Here is a 15,481-nt window from a genome sequence, read left to right as displayed (position 1 = left end):
ATTTACATGCAATTTTTTTGGGGCCTTCAAACCAATTGTTTTCCATGTAGATGTCCAGAAGGAAAGGACAAATGTGAGAGTGACAGCAACCAGGCGTTCCCAATCGCCTTTTTAAAGGGGCACGACGGCAGCACCCTGATATAAACAAGCTTCAGCATTTAGAACGCAGCGCGTCATATGATGAGGAACAACCAGTCACAGCCGGTAGATATATTTCTTTTCTTCTATAATTATCAGTCTATAGGTAAATATGGAGAAGAAGTTGATTATTTAAAAAACACTTCTATCTGAGCTTTTCAAAATGTCCCACGGACAACATTTTCAGCCCAATAGAATAAAAAAGTAGTGGCAAGAGCAGCAACCAATGCCTTAGTTCGCATTTTTCAGACAATAAATGCAGCACATGTCCCAGCCCTGAAGACAACGAAAACAAAACAAATCAAACCTACAATAAATAATGTTTCCTCGTCTTCTGCTGGTTGACATAAAACATATCAGTTCCTGTAGAGCTGCATGTAAAAGCTGCCCCAGAGAGGCAACACAAAACTCACAAAACTGGGGGCTGGCGATAGCCTTAATCAGCATTGCATGAATTTGTTAGGCAAGGGCTTCAGTGTAACGTAAGTTCATTTATATGTAAACAGCCTGTATTATTTTAAATCTGTAATTATATTAATTATAAATATATTTTTCCCCTAGCTTTTTTCACTTGACATTTTGCCATTTTAAAAAACAAATTCTAAATTCCACTAATTTCTTGTAATCGATGGGTCTTACGAAGTTGCTAATTGCCTTTTTTTTCTAATGTTTCGAAAGATACTAATAAAAGACGCCTGAAAGCAGCACAAGAAAAGTGATGTTGCTTCAGGTTTCAAAGGGTGAAAAACCACAGATTATAATGGGAGGTCTTTCCTCCCACATCTCGTCGTCATCTATAAAAAGCAGCCTCAGACAGCGGTATGTCTGCTGCGGCTGCATCTCGTGAACAGGATCACTATGATGACTCAAGTCCTCATCACTTTTGTAGTCTCGGCTCTGTGGCTTCAAGGTTCAGAGATTATCGTTTACATTTTTGTAGTTTAGATTTTATTGTTATCTGTATGTACTTAAAGGGAGACATACAGTGATAGTCACCAACATGCAACCTCAAATTCGAAATAGAAAAAAGTAACAGCAGACTTCAGCAAAATATTTGGAGATTTGCCTTCATGTGATAAATAAAACAAATTACTGTTAGCATTAAAAAAAAAACACCCAGAACAAGAAAATAATTACTTTTACACCCTGTCAATGAATAAAAAAATTCATACAAAAATTATATTTAATTTTGTATTTTGTCCACACAGGTCACTGCCAGGATGTGACCCAACACCCTGAAATCAGCTGGAGTTCTGTTTCCAAATCTGCAGAGATGAACTGCAGCCACAACAAAGACGCTGGTCATAACCAGATGTACTGGTACAGGCAGCGTCCAGGGGAGACCATGACCCGCATAGTCTACACAGTTTTTGGTGGACAGCCAGACTATGGAGAGCTCCCTAAAAGTAAATATTCAGCTGTCAAAGACAACATAGAGAGCGGGGCTCTGACTGTGAAAGACTTGCAGCCTGAGGACAGCGGTGTGTATTTCTGTGCCGTCAGCAAACACAGTGATGTGAGAAGTGCGAGCAGCTGAACAAAAACTGGTCGGTAATAAATTTGGTGAGTTTCAAACTAAATGTTGACTTTCATATCATTCCAGTAGGTGGAGCTGGAGCTTCAGAAATACTCTTGAGATCAACACACGCAGCAGGGCATTACTAAAAGAGTCAATATTGAACTGTGGAGTTTCTAGAACCGCTCAGTCTTACGTGTTCATTCAGACAGGACGTCAACATGCCAACATTATTTATTTTATCTTGGCTCATTGGTAATCACTTTTATCATTCAGGAGAATGAGGAATAATCGTGACATTTAAAGTTTCTACAAGGTTCATTTGTTTTCTCTCTTTCTAGGTGTTTGTCTGGGCGTTAAAGTCGACCAAAGTCCTCCAGAACTTTTCAGGAGACCTGGAGACAAAGTCCAGCTGATATGCACCCACGAAAAGACCGACTACACATCCATGCATTGGTACCAAAAGTCCCCTGGAGATCGAGCTCTGAAACGCATCGGACATGTGTATTACAGCAACATAGAACAGGAAGAGGCTTTTAAAAAAGATTTTACTATCGCTGGAGATATGAGTGGAGAAACAGCAAAGAACGGATCTCTGTTCATAGATAACCTAAAGGCACCTGAGCACAGTGCAGAGTACTACTGTGCAGCCAGCTATGCACGCTGACTGCAGATCCCCGCTCCGTTATACAAAAACCCTGAACCAGCTTTTATCAAAATCTATGGTTTTGGATTGAAACCTGAACACACCTCCCAGGCATCTGCTCTGAATGTGACGCCACTGTCAGTCGCTGCAGAGTGATGCTGTTTCCTCACTTCCCTTTTCAGACCTCAGTAGAGGCATCAGATGGGTCTCCATCGCTCACAGTGACAGTCAGGATGACCTGATGTCAACAACTTAAACCTCTAAAACTCTGGCTTCTTATCTGAAGGCTTTTGAGTAACTTTTATTTTCAAGAAGCTAAAATGATCTGTTTTGTCTTTTTCTGTTGCTTATCAGGTTATAACTTTTTCTCAAATACAATAAGCTGTTATGATTGTAGAATTTGCTTCATTTTAAATTTATGATCTATCAAATTATAAATATTTTCTTTCTCTGTCCAGGTCTTTGCCTGGGTCTCGACGTCCGTCAGTCTCCCTCTGATCTCATCACAACACCTGGAGACAAAGTGCAGATGTTCTGCAGTCATGATAAAACTGACTACAGGGTGATGCTCTGGTACCAGCGGTCACCTGGAGACACAGCGATGAAACTCATTGGATACTTGAATTTCCAAAATGTTAAATTAGAGGAGGAATATATAAGACATTTCAATATCTCTGGAGATTTGGGGGGGGCTAAAGAAAAGAACGGCTCTCTAATCATCCAAGTCACTGGAGCTGCGCAGGGTGCAGTGTACTACTGTGCAGCTAGCAAAGCACGATGACAAAAATCCCCTCTGAACTTAACAAAAACTCCTCACTGTTCTTCATCATCAGTGGTTTTTGAATAAGACAAGCTCAAAAACACCTGCTTTCGTGGTTGTATTTTGGTTTGATGCAATCATATCGTCATAAAGCTACAGTTGGGAACATTTCACAAATAACTTTTGGCTGGAACTGTCACTATATTAAGAAAAAGGTAAAAACAATCTTTATCTGTCACATTGTTTCTTTTGTAGCCCATCAATGAATTTTGCCTTACAGTGTAAAGCAGGGGTTATCAATTAGATTTGTCCAAGGGCCTTTTTTTCCCCAAAACAGACAACTTCAAATATATATACTTTGAATGTAAATAAGGTACCAAAAGCATCAAAATAAAGCTAGTGCATATATAATGATTGTTTGATAGTACCACAAAGCTATCATTGCAGATAAATGTTAAAACAACAACAACAATAATAATAATAATAATAATAATAATAATAATAATAATAATAATAATAATAATAATAATAATAATAATAATAATAATAATAATAAATCATGTAGGGGAAAAAAGCTAAAGAGCCATGACTTTGTCCTTTGTCTTGTATGTCGATATGATCCAATCAGCACGCCTAACCAGCATTTGACGTTTCATATTTTGATATTCTTCTAACAAGCTTACCAAATCCTGCTGCATTACTACCGCTAACGATAAGTTGTCAAATGGATTTTATAATAATGTCTTCAATACCTGCATATCAAATGCACATATTTGGGGTGGGTAAATCAATATTAATATAATATTTCCATCTCAAATATTTCAGGGATTGCTTCAATATTGGGAGAAAAAAATGCTCAATATCCTAAATACTAAACTGCTTTTTTCCCTCCTCATACTTTATGAATTAATGAATGTTCTGCGGGCCGGATGGAAAGCTACAGCGCACTCGATGTGGCCCGCTGACTGCAACTTGACAATCACTGGTAAAAGACTAAAACAGCATTAATGCAGAGCCGCAGACACGTCACAGACACATAAAACACGATTCTTGCTGGGGCTAAAAACTCCTCCCAGTAATCTACGTTTTCTTTGGGGTTTTCATCATTACCAGCTAGTTTACAGTGACTGCATTTTTTTAACACTTCCCTTTCCTCTTTAGACCTCAGTCACATCAATAGAGCCACTAGTTATTTCTCATCATTAACGGTGACAATCAGTGTGATCAAAAACTGATGCACAAAACTCAAAATGATCTGCCTTCTAGTTTTTTCCTGCCTGTCAGGTAATATATTTAAAATGTATTAAAATTTCTCTAAATATGGACATGTTTTATTTCTATTTATTAAATAACTTTTCATTCTCGACCTAGGTGTTTGTCTCGGCCTTGATGTCCGTCAGTCTACCTCTGATCTCATCACAAAACCTGGAGACAAAGTGCAGATTTTCTGCAGTCATGATAAAAGTGACTACAGGGTGATGCTCTGGTACCAGCGGTCACCTGGAGACACAGCGATGAAACTCATTGGATTTTTGTACTTCAATGATGTCACAATGGAGGAGCCATATAAAGAGGATTTTGAAATATCTGGAGATCTGAGAGAAAATACAGCAAAAAACGGCTCTCTTAAAGTGAAACTTGTAAAACACGAGCACAGTGCAGTTTACTACTGTGCAGCGAGAGAAGCACACTGACAGAAATCCCCTCTGAACTTTACAAAAACTCTGCACAACAATTTCTCATCAGTGGTTTATAATAAGACACAAAATAAACAGCTCTCAGACACCTGCTCCTGTGGTTGTACTTTGGTTTGATGCAATCATAGATAATGCAACTATGTTTCTATTTTATTGGTTTTATTCCAATTAAAACAGATAGGTAAAATGTGTGATATGTCAAAGCAAAAAAAAAAATACTTCCATAAAATCTTGGTTTTATATGGTTTATATATAGAAATTTGATTTGATTGATTGATTTCTACATATAAACCAGGGTAGGAAATTAGCAGCAGCCACCGGCCAAATGCTGTAAAAGGTTTCAGTAAAGCTGCCCCTGGAAAGTCGGAGATTTTAATCATCAGTCTGAGACTTCTCAGTCCACTGAGATGCAGTCGTTTTTTGTTTGTTTGTTTGTTTGTTTTGCTCGTCAGTGTGCTGTGCAGCAAAATCTGGGGATGGACCGCACCGTAAGGTGAAGAAATTGTAAATTCAAAGCTCAAAGCTTTTGTTTGATGTCTATGGCCACGTTGATGTTGGTGATGTACGCTGTGCAAGAGATGCATTTCACTCATCGGTTTAACAAAAATCAAATCACACAATATCAAACTTGGGACAGTTTAAACTGGATCACAAAGTTAATTAGTAGTAGTTTATGGAGCAAAACCTCAAATAGTGAATGTCACTGCAGGCTCGTCCTCCTCCAACAGAGAGAGAAAGGCAGAGTTTTCCACCCAAAAGACAAACAGACTGAATGTCAAAAGGTGTCTCAGTGTCAACCTCCGCTCTGACTCCTCTACATCACTTCCTGTCTGTTCTTTTGCTCCTCACAGCTCTGCAGGGGTCTCAGCTGGTTTTTCACAGTCAGCAAGATGCCGTCTCATCTGCTCATTTCCATCCTCACTGTGTTCTGGATTGAAGGTATTGTCCATTCATGAAGCCACTTTCCGATTTAATTTGGAACGAACTCTCGAAATACCTTGAGTGTTAGTGGAGGAATCAAAATAAAATATATTAATGGTCTCATTTTTTTTTTCTATAAACATAAAATCCAGATGTACAATTTAATAGTGTCTTGATCTGTCTCTTTACAGGAGTTTACCTCAGTAAGGAAAAACAGGTGTTTCAGGCTCCACCTGACCTGTTTTGGAAACCAAATGTTGAAGTCAACCTGAGCCTCACACATAAAATCCCGAACTATGACACTATCCTCTGGTATCAGCGCTCAGCAGGAGATACTTCTCTAAAGCTGATTGCTTACATCTATTATACAAATCCTAAGGTCGAGCCAACATTTGATAAAAAATTTAGTGTTAGTGGAGATGGAGAGAAAACTGCTTATCTTCACATCCTCAACCTGAAACACCCTGAAGACAGCGGAGAATATTTTGGAGCAGCAAGTATGCACAGTATAAAAAACATTGACACTCTCATACAAAAACCTCTGTAATGATCCAGCAGATAACACCAACAGAAACCACTGAAACCACGTGACACAGTATCAAAGCTCAGGAAAAAAATCATTCTAACTGTTGGTTTAGTCAAATGTTTTTGGTTTCTTTTACTCTGTGATGGTGAGAAAAATGGAGAAAGCATTTAAGTGCAGCTCAGAAAACATTGGCATTGTACCTGCAACATGCACACCATTTTATATTTGTACGTTTTAAACATATCTTAGCTCAGTTTGCAGCATTATTTCAAGGAATACCATGGTATTAAAACTGACGGTTATCATACTGTGTACATTATGTGCTTATCTACAGTACTGAAAAAAAGCACCTGAATCACCAAAGAATCTCCCCTTTATTTTAGTTATTATTTTTCAAAAGGGAGATTTTTTTATTATTTATGGTAATTATAGTTATTAATTATGGTAATTTAAGCTTTTGTTCAATAAAACAGTTCTGTTTTCATTCCTTTAAGGGTCATTATAACTGAGGACAATAATAATTCTGTATTACTGTGATTCCGTGAAACAATATTTTCTGGGACATTAATCATATGGAGAAATTTTCATATCGCTGCAAACCCAGTTTTATTAAATCTTGTCTGTGTTTCCAGCAGCTTTTTGCCACCAAACGTGGGTGTTTTCATAGAGCCTTCACTGTTTCTCACCAGGTATATCGCCATGAAAGTGGTTGTTTTTTACAGAGACATCTCTGCGTTTCCAGCGTGGATCGAGCCCCCAAAACTGTCCATTTTGAGCCTTACATTGTCGTTTCCTAACCATTCCAGGTGCTTTTTGTGCCTGAACCTAACTATAAATTGGCCACAGCGTTGCTGACACATAAAGTAACACAATTCAACAGATTCACCACAACACACCTTAAAATCAAACAGCAGAGAGTGGTGAAAACACACTGACATGAAGATTTTGAGCTCCTCCTTCCTCATTACACATGTACAATAGAGGAGGATTTCCCACAGACGTATTCTGATTAACGCCTGAGAATATCTCTGTTTTAGTCCACATGACGATATCTAAAATGTGTGTCATTTTGTTTTTATCTCTGTCTTCGCTCTCAGGTACAGTAAGAGTTAACAGAAGTATATATTTCCTTATGACGCAAGCCTTTCTGTTTACTTTTAGTTTTTATTTCTTCTCCTCTAGACGTTGTGTTATCATTGCTTACGATCCAACAATCATCACCACTGATACGACCTGAACAAGAAGAGGTCCGTCTCGATTGCTACCATGGAGACAACGGCTATCCCTACATGTTATGGTACCGGCACAGGTCCGCACCAGGTCAGAGGGACATGGAGCTGATGGGTCTGCTTCATTACGAGAGACCAACCCTCGAGAAGAACTTTGAGGAACGCTTCAATATAAGCGGCCATTCAAAGGGCCGAGCTCAGCTTGTTATCTCAAATATAACGCCAGCAGACAGCGCAGAGTACTTCTGTGCAGCCAGTCAGCACAGTGTTTCAACTCCTTTGGCTCCTTTTACAAAAAGCCCACGGCGACATGCACCTGCATCAAACATAAAACTACTCGATGAAGACAGCAGAATATTCCAGATAATGTTTTCTATTCTCTGAGAGGAAAAACAAAAGGTATAAAAGCAGGGCTTAGCAAAAAGGATCGCCTGATTGCTCTGGGCAAGTAAAAGCCAGGTCGGGCTAGTAAATATAGCAACTAACTAGCCCGATGAAGCAAGTGTTAAAAAACAACTGAACACATCTGGCTTTCTTCTCTGTGCAGTATCAATCAGGCACTCTCAAGAAAAACGGTGGCACATAAAGCCAAAGTTTATAAACTGAACTGCAAACCAGCATTCCCATAGAAAAAAAAAAACTTCTCACTCGCCCCTCAGGGCTTGCAAAGATTCAATCAACGGACAACAAGTAATAATTATATTTACATGAAGAACATACAAAAAACCACAAACATATTAATATAAAACAAAGACTGCAAATACACCTGCTCCCATGCCAAGAGTCCTGTCCACATCTCATTGGTCTTCTTCACACTCTGATGTCATTTCCTCCACCCAGATGTTTAATGCTGGCTCATTGTATTTTCCTTCATTTCATTTCCTCGTTTTAAAACAACATGATCTCAGGTTTTACCTGCTTGACTCTCGTTATGCTTTGGGTTGCAGGTAAAGTTAACATCTGTAAAAGATTTAAAAAAAAAAAACAGACACAATCTAGCTTTTTCTAATCAAATTTGTGATTTTTTTTTGTTGTTGTTGTTCTGGAGCAAACTTTTGACTTTTATCTGTGCACCAGAATGCAGCCTTTAAGAAGTAACTCGTATGAAGTGATATTATTGATATTTGTTTATCATGCTGGTAATAACTGTTCTGTGTTTCAGATATTTCTCAGTCTGCGATCACTCAGTGGCCCGACTACATCTCCAGTTTTCCCAGTGGCTCTGCAGAGATGCACTGCCACCAGAATGACACCGATTATCCGTACGTGTTTTATTACCGACAGCCGAGACGAGGACGTTTTCAGTTACTGGTGTCCCTCGTGGCTGGTATTGCAAAGTATGAAATAGGATTCAGATCTGGATTTTGGGCAGTGAACTCGGGGGACAGGCAGTGGTCTCTGACGATAACCAGCGTTCAGAGGGAAGATGAGGGAGTTTATCTTTGCGTTTCCAGTCTCCACAGTGCTGTGGCAGACCTCAGGTCTGTGACAAAAACATATAGCTGACAAAGGGTCTATCTTTCTGACACCTGACTCGCAGATAAAAATCAAAAAAGGTAGAAACTGAACCACATCGTGGAGGAGATTATATCAGCGACCTTTACAACACATGTTGTTTCACTTCATTAATGGCAGTGAGAAAGGAAAAAAACGACAAAATTAAGTTCACTGCTCTCTAAAATAAAAAAATGTTCATAATATAATTATAATTATAATATAATAATTCAGGGTTCCCATACATTTTTACCAATGAACTTTTTTCCAAAACTTTTGTATAATATTTTACCCTATTTCAGTGGCTTTAAGTACTGGAAAATAGGTACAGCCGTACAGCCGTACATTAATAAACACATACATCCCACACATATGCCAGTAAGCAAACTGATAGCCTTGCAAACTTTAGACATTTCTGCCACCAACTAGCTGCAAACGCCAATTTTCCAACCAGACCAGCACATATGGGTACCTCACAAAACATCAAGATCATGCCCCTTTTTTGGGGAAAGGAGAACTTAAAATCAAATAATCTGCCACATTTGGATTATAATTTTGAGAAGTGTGCATGCATTTATTTCTTTTTCAACAAGTATCACATGTATGGACATATCTAATAATTGTTTCTGCAGCCGCGCCTGAACCTGAGCGTCCGCCAAACTGTAGCCTTGGCATGATCACGTCTCTGTGTATCACATGTCATGCAGCACAGCATTACATTTTAAATTAGCTACATAGGGAACATACTTAACCTGAAGTTAGAGATATTTTGGGGATTTGAATTAAATTATTTAAACAACAGCCAAAACAAGGTAGATTAAAAACTTTTCCAAAAAAACATTCTGTTAATTCCAAACCATATCCATCCTGGAAATGAGTTTTTCTTATTTCAAAACTTCCCAGAAATTTCATGACAGTGGGAACCCCGATTATTTGTTTCAAAAACAATCTGTTTAGATTTCCCAAAAAGTGACCACCTGCATTCTTGCACATTACCGTCCTGAATAAATTCAACCAATAGGTGGAGGCACAGCACCTGCCATGGAGTTTTCTCAAGAAACTACAGTGAGGGAGCATCAAACAGACTCAATGCCCTCCCTCATGAGGCTTCTTCTCTCTGAGCTATACTCTGTCACATTAGTGCTTGACATGTCTCCACCTCTGCTCACATTTGGTTTTCTCTGCATCTGGTTTTCATGTAAGATCTCAAAATTCATCCTAAATATTACAAGAAACTATTTGTTTATAAAACACTCAAAAATCATAATAAATAAATAATGTAACTAATGTATTGTCTTCTTGTTTGTTGCTTCAGTTACAGTTTCATTCATTTGTTTTCTCCACAGGTCAGGTGAGCGCTCGAACATTTCAACAATCTCCTGCCCAGATAGTGAAGGAGAGCGCTCAGGTCCAGATTACCTGCCGCCATGATGATAATACCCTTCCACTGATGCTCTGGTATCAGCAACGAGTGGACAGTCTGTCTATGACCCTCATTGGGTATGGATATGCAAACAACCCCCAAAACTACGAGGGGCAGTTTAAAGAACAACTTGAGCTGACAAGAGAAGACGCAGTGAGAGGAGCTCTGGTGATACACCAAGCAAACCAGTCACACTCTGCTGTGTATTTCTGTGCTGCCAGTACACAGTGATGTGCTTCAATGCCACTCCCTCACTAAAAACCTTCGTCACTTTTCACATGAGGCAGTGTCTCTCCATACACACTCGCACTGAAGGAAGTTTCACCAGCAGCAGAGAAAACCTGGACAATGTCTCCAACTTTGATCGGATTTATTATCATCTTGCTTCCATGTAATGAAATTTACTGCTAAAATAACAATTTAATTGTGTTATTTGTTTTTTCACTATGGCCTCTTATAATCTGTTTTTTAAATGTGTGTTTTTCCTGCAGATCGAGTTAGAAGTGTGACATTTCAGCAAACTTATCCAAAAATAGTCAACGAAAAGGAAAGAGTGGATTTTAAATGCAGTCATGATGACAACAGCCTTAATGTAATGCTCTGGTACCAGCAAACAAAGAGCGGTCGGATGACCTTGATTGGATACAGCTACATTGGCAGTGACCCCAACTATGAGAAGCAGTTTAAAGATCGGTTTGAAATGACAAGACAAGACGTCAAAACAGGAGCTCTGATTATTACCAACGTGACTCCGTCAGACTCTGCTGTGTATTTCTGTGCTGCCAGTACACAGTGATGTGGTTCAATGCCACTCCCTCACTAAAAACCCTCGTCTCTTGTCACATGAGGCAGTGTGTCTCCATACACAGTCTCACTGAAGGAGGTTTCACCAGCAGCAGAGAAAACCTGGACAATGTCTCCAACTCTGATCGGATTAATTATCATCTTGCTTCCATGTAATGAAATTTATTGCTAAAATAATAATTTTGTTGTGTAAATAATTTTTAACAGCAACTATATGATTGTTTTTTCACTACAGCTTCTTATAATCTGCTTTTTAAATGTGTTTCTCCTACAGATCGAGTTAGAAGTGTGACGTTTCAGCAAACTTATCCAAAAATAGTCGACGAAAAGGAAAGAGTGGATTTTAAATGCAGTCACGATGACAACAACCTTAATGTAATGCTCTGGTACCAGCAAACAAAGAGCGGTCGGATGAATTTCATTGGATACAGCTACATTGGCAGTGACCCCAATTATGAAAAGCAGTTTAAAGATCGGTTTGAAATGACAAGACAAGACGTCAAAACAGGAGCTCTGATTATTACCAACGTGACTCCATCAGACTCTGCTGTGTATTTCTGTGCTGCCAGTACACAGTGATGTGGTTCAATGCCACTCCCTCACTAAAAACCCTCGTCTCTTGTCACATGAGGCAGTGTGTCTCCATACACACTCTCACTGAAGGAAGTTTCACCAGCAGCAGAGAAAACCTGGACAATGTCTCCAACTTTGATCGGATTTATTATCATCTTGCTTCCATGTAATGAAATTTACTGCTAAAAGAAACTTTTAATTGTGTAATTAATTTTTAACAGCAACTATATGATTGTTTTTTCACTGCAGCTTTTTATAATCTGTTTTTTAAATGTGTTTCTCCTACAGATCAAGTTAGAAGTGTGACGTTTCAGCAAACGTATCCAAAAATAGTCGACGAAAAGGAAAGAGTGGATTTTAAATGCAGTCACGATGACAACAACCTTAATGTAATGCTCTGGTACCAGCAAACAAAGAGCGGTCGGATGAATTTAATTGGATACGGCTTCGCTGGCACTGAACCCAGCTATGAGAAGCAGTTTAAAGATCGGTTTGAAATGACAAGACAAGACATCAAAACGGGAGCTCTGATTATTACCAACGTGACTCCATCAGACTCTGCTGTGTATTTCTGTGCTGCCAGTACACAGTGATGTGCTTCAATGCCACTCCCTCACTAAAAACCCTGCTATCTTTTTTCTCTGTTGTTTTCATGTTTGACTGAAACTCAGTAGCTCTCCGTATACACTCAGGGAGCAAATTTACATAAAGATAAAATACAGAAATAAAACTTAACTACTAAAACCAAAAAAAAATGAAGAAAACTGAAATGTGTAGCTGTTATCATATGATCAGGCACAACAAACTATGCACACCAAATTCAGGGTCGCTGTACAGGTAGAACAAAAAACATATTATGATAAAACAAATAATGTATGGATTACGGATGGAGGAAAAGGCTTAGTTGCCATATTTTGTGTGCCAATATTGTATCAATACATGGACACCACATATATATTTTTTTAATTTTCAATATTGCAAATACAAATTTTACTTTTGGCAGCCTACAAACATGACAAAATCAGTTGATTTTTCAGTCAGCGAGACACATTTTGCTGCAATAGAAATTACAGAAGTAAGAAACTTTATCTTGTTTGATGAAGCAAATGTTGACAGTTTTTCCTTTGGGATCATAATTTATTGTTGAAAAAAGGTAATTAATCACAATGTATGTTATTGCAACACTCCACTTTCACAAAAAGTGCAATAACACTGCGTTGTGCCTAAAGTAACGTGATAATATCATATTGTGGGGCATCTGGTGATTCTGACCCCTGGCATCGATAATAATTTGTTTGTATACAAATTTGTATACAAAGGAGGCTTTGTGTGTTTATACTGAGAGCATGTAAAGTGCCATACAGCCTGAGGAGACTGAAGTATGCAATAAAAAGCTATTTTGTAGCCTACGTATTACACAGTATACAGTATTGTACGTGAAATAAATAAATGTAATTGCAATCAGTTACGGTTACTGAGGAAGATATGTGACTAAATTAAAGCTACTAAGCAAAATATTGGTAATACAGGGGGGTTACCTATGAAAAAAATATTTGCAGTAAAAATCTTATATGTTTAATAAAACACTAATTCTGCTGTTTTGCATATTTTTAGCCATGCAGAAATGCCTTCATTTGGCATATTTTTGGACTAATATTTGCGGGTCAGCAACGCCGTTGAGAAAAAAAATGCACATCTATATACTTATTTTTTTCAGCTCTATTTTCCTGTTTAAAACATTTATTAGAAAAGTAATGAATAAGTAATCAAATGTTAATACATTATTTCAATGAAGTACTGTAAATAGTTAACTAACTCATAACATTTGAATAGGGTAACTAATAATCAGTAACCTATTACATGTAAAAGGTAACCTTCCCAACACTGGTTATGCTAAATGTTAATAAAGAATAATTTGAAAACGAAATCATTTTTATTAGAACACAAGATGTGATTAAAAACCGGTAGATAATTAACAAATATAACAAGAACTGTGCAGGAGAGCCTAAGAAACCTGGAGGGGCTTAAAGTAATAACTTTCATAACATGACAATACAGCAAACAAGTATTTATTATAATCATAAATGGAGCAGATGCATCAACACAGCTAATACATGAACTACAAAAAATGTGTTTTTTCATGTTCAACTAAATGAGAAACAAAGATAGGCAACATAAAGTGAAGACTGGTGTTCCAGAGTAATGATCCTCAGTATTTCACAGCATATCCTCATACTCTCTGATTCATTACTGCAGTGCTACTTTGCAGGAATAACTCACACACAAATGGCCACTTAAAACTACGCATGTGAAAAGAAGCTGCCATGTTTCAAAATAATGCAATGCAGTCAACCAGCAAAACAGCCTGCAAAACAGCCGCGGAGCTAACCCGTTTCAACAACAACCACGGAGGACACAATATGACACAAAAAAAAAAACAGTCACGATCCAAACAAAATGCAAAATATGTGCATCCACGTCAAGAAATCAAATTCCAAAAGCACACAGGTGAATGACAGCCCCTCTGCAGCCAACACACCGACGTCAGGACAGCAAGGACGTTAGCTTACCAGCCCACAGCGTTAGATTAGCCACGCACACAAACAGCTGGGAAACAGAGCCCTGTCATCACCTCTGACACATGCATTAGTACAGGAAACTACGGCTTACCTCGGTGTGTTAAAGCAGCGACTTTCGGCATCTTAGAGGGGAGTTAACAGTCTTTGAGAAGGGTCCCTTTCAGGAAAGCAGGTAATCTCGAGAGCGTAGGACTGTCGCTGAGGGACAACACGGTCATTGTCCTTCGGGGCCGTCCCTGCGCGACATGATTGAACTGTCTGAGAAAAACTTGCTCATAATATACGTCGCAAACTGTAATGGACGTTTAATACATTAATTACGTCTTCAGCTCACTTGCTGAGGCCTTACAGGGTCCGCAGTTCAGTCTGAGACGCAGTAGAGTGGGCGGGGCTACGTTGGTTTGGAAATACCGCTCGAATCTTGCTGACCAATCACGTTCAACCAAGGCCCGACGTTACTCTCAGTACAGTATTTTGTCCAAAATAGCATGAAAAAGTCATAATATAATATGTTGTCCAAAATAGCATTAAAATAAGTCATAGTATAGTATGTTGTCCAAAATAGCATAAAAAAGTCATAGTATAGTATGTTGTCCAAAATAGCATAAAAAAATCATAGTTTGTTGTCAAAAATAGCATAAAAATGTCATAGTATGTCAAAAAATGAAGTCATAGTACAGTTTGTCAAAAAAGGTCATAGTATTGTATGTCAAGAAAGGCCACTTTAGTACGCCCAAAAACAAGTCTCAATGCAGTACGTCAAAAAAAGTAATAGTACTGAATGTTAAAAATAGAGTTGTGGTACAGAATTGTCAAAAATCTTTAAAAAAGTCAATAAATAAAGCTTTTCTAACTAATAAATTCACAATGAGAGAAAACACAAAATCAGAAAACAGTAGACAATTTTCACATTTCAGGTACCAAATATTACTCTTAATGACAGTTAATCAGTTATCAAAATGATTGTCATTTAATTAAAAGCGATCAACCTGCTCTCTGTTTCTGACCAAATTTTTTTTTCCATTCCAGCTAAATCAAGTATAACAAATAAATTCCTGAAGTTATGTTATTTGATTAACTAAGAAGGATTACATCACAAGAGCTGTTGCATATTTTTAAGTAATGATGGCATAATTGCACTGGATAATATTCGAACATACTGTAAGATTAAGAGG

General features: G+C 38.1%; 2 long non-coding RNA genes across 2 annotated transcripts in view; one reads left to right on the top strand and one right to left on the bottom strand.

Moving 5' to 3' along the window:
• The window catches only part of LOC148187409 (uncharacterized), a 100,265-nt gene extending 85,473 nt beyond the window's left edge, over window positions 1-14,792 (bottom strand). The window contains exon 1 of the long non-coding RNA XR_015778639.1: window positions 14,398-14,792. This is a non-coding gene — a long non-coding RNA (uncharacterized LOC148187409). The remainder of the gene's footprint in view (window positions 1-14,397) is intronic.
• LOC121964066 (uncharacterized) lies at window positions 1,891-2,787 on the top strand. Its single transcript, XR_015778640.1, has 3 exons — window positions 1,891-1,909; window positions 1,996-2,110; window positions 2,759-2,787. It is a non-coding gene; the product is annotated as an uncharacterized LOC121964066 (long non-coding RNA).
• Window positions 14,793-15,481: the final 689 nt, after the last annotated feature.

The sequence above is a fragment of the Plectropomus leopardus genome, chromosome 14 (assembly GCF_026936395.1).
Source record: "Plectropomus leopardus strain MGB_pleo_1.0 chromosome 14, ASM2693639v1, whole genome shotgun sequence".
NCBI lineage: Eukaryota > Metazoa > Chordata > Actinopteri > Perciformes > Serranidae > Plectropomus > Plectropomus leopardus.
The sequence above is the reverse complement of the archived record's forward strand: the minus strand, read 5'-3'. Positions and strand labels throughout refer to the sequence as shown.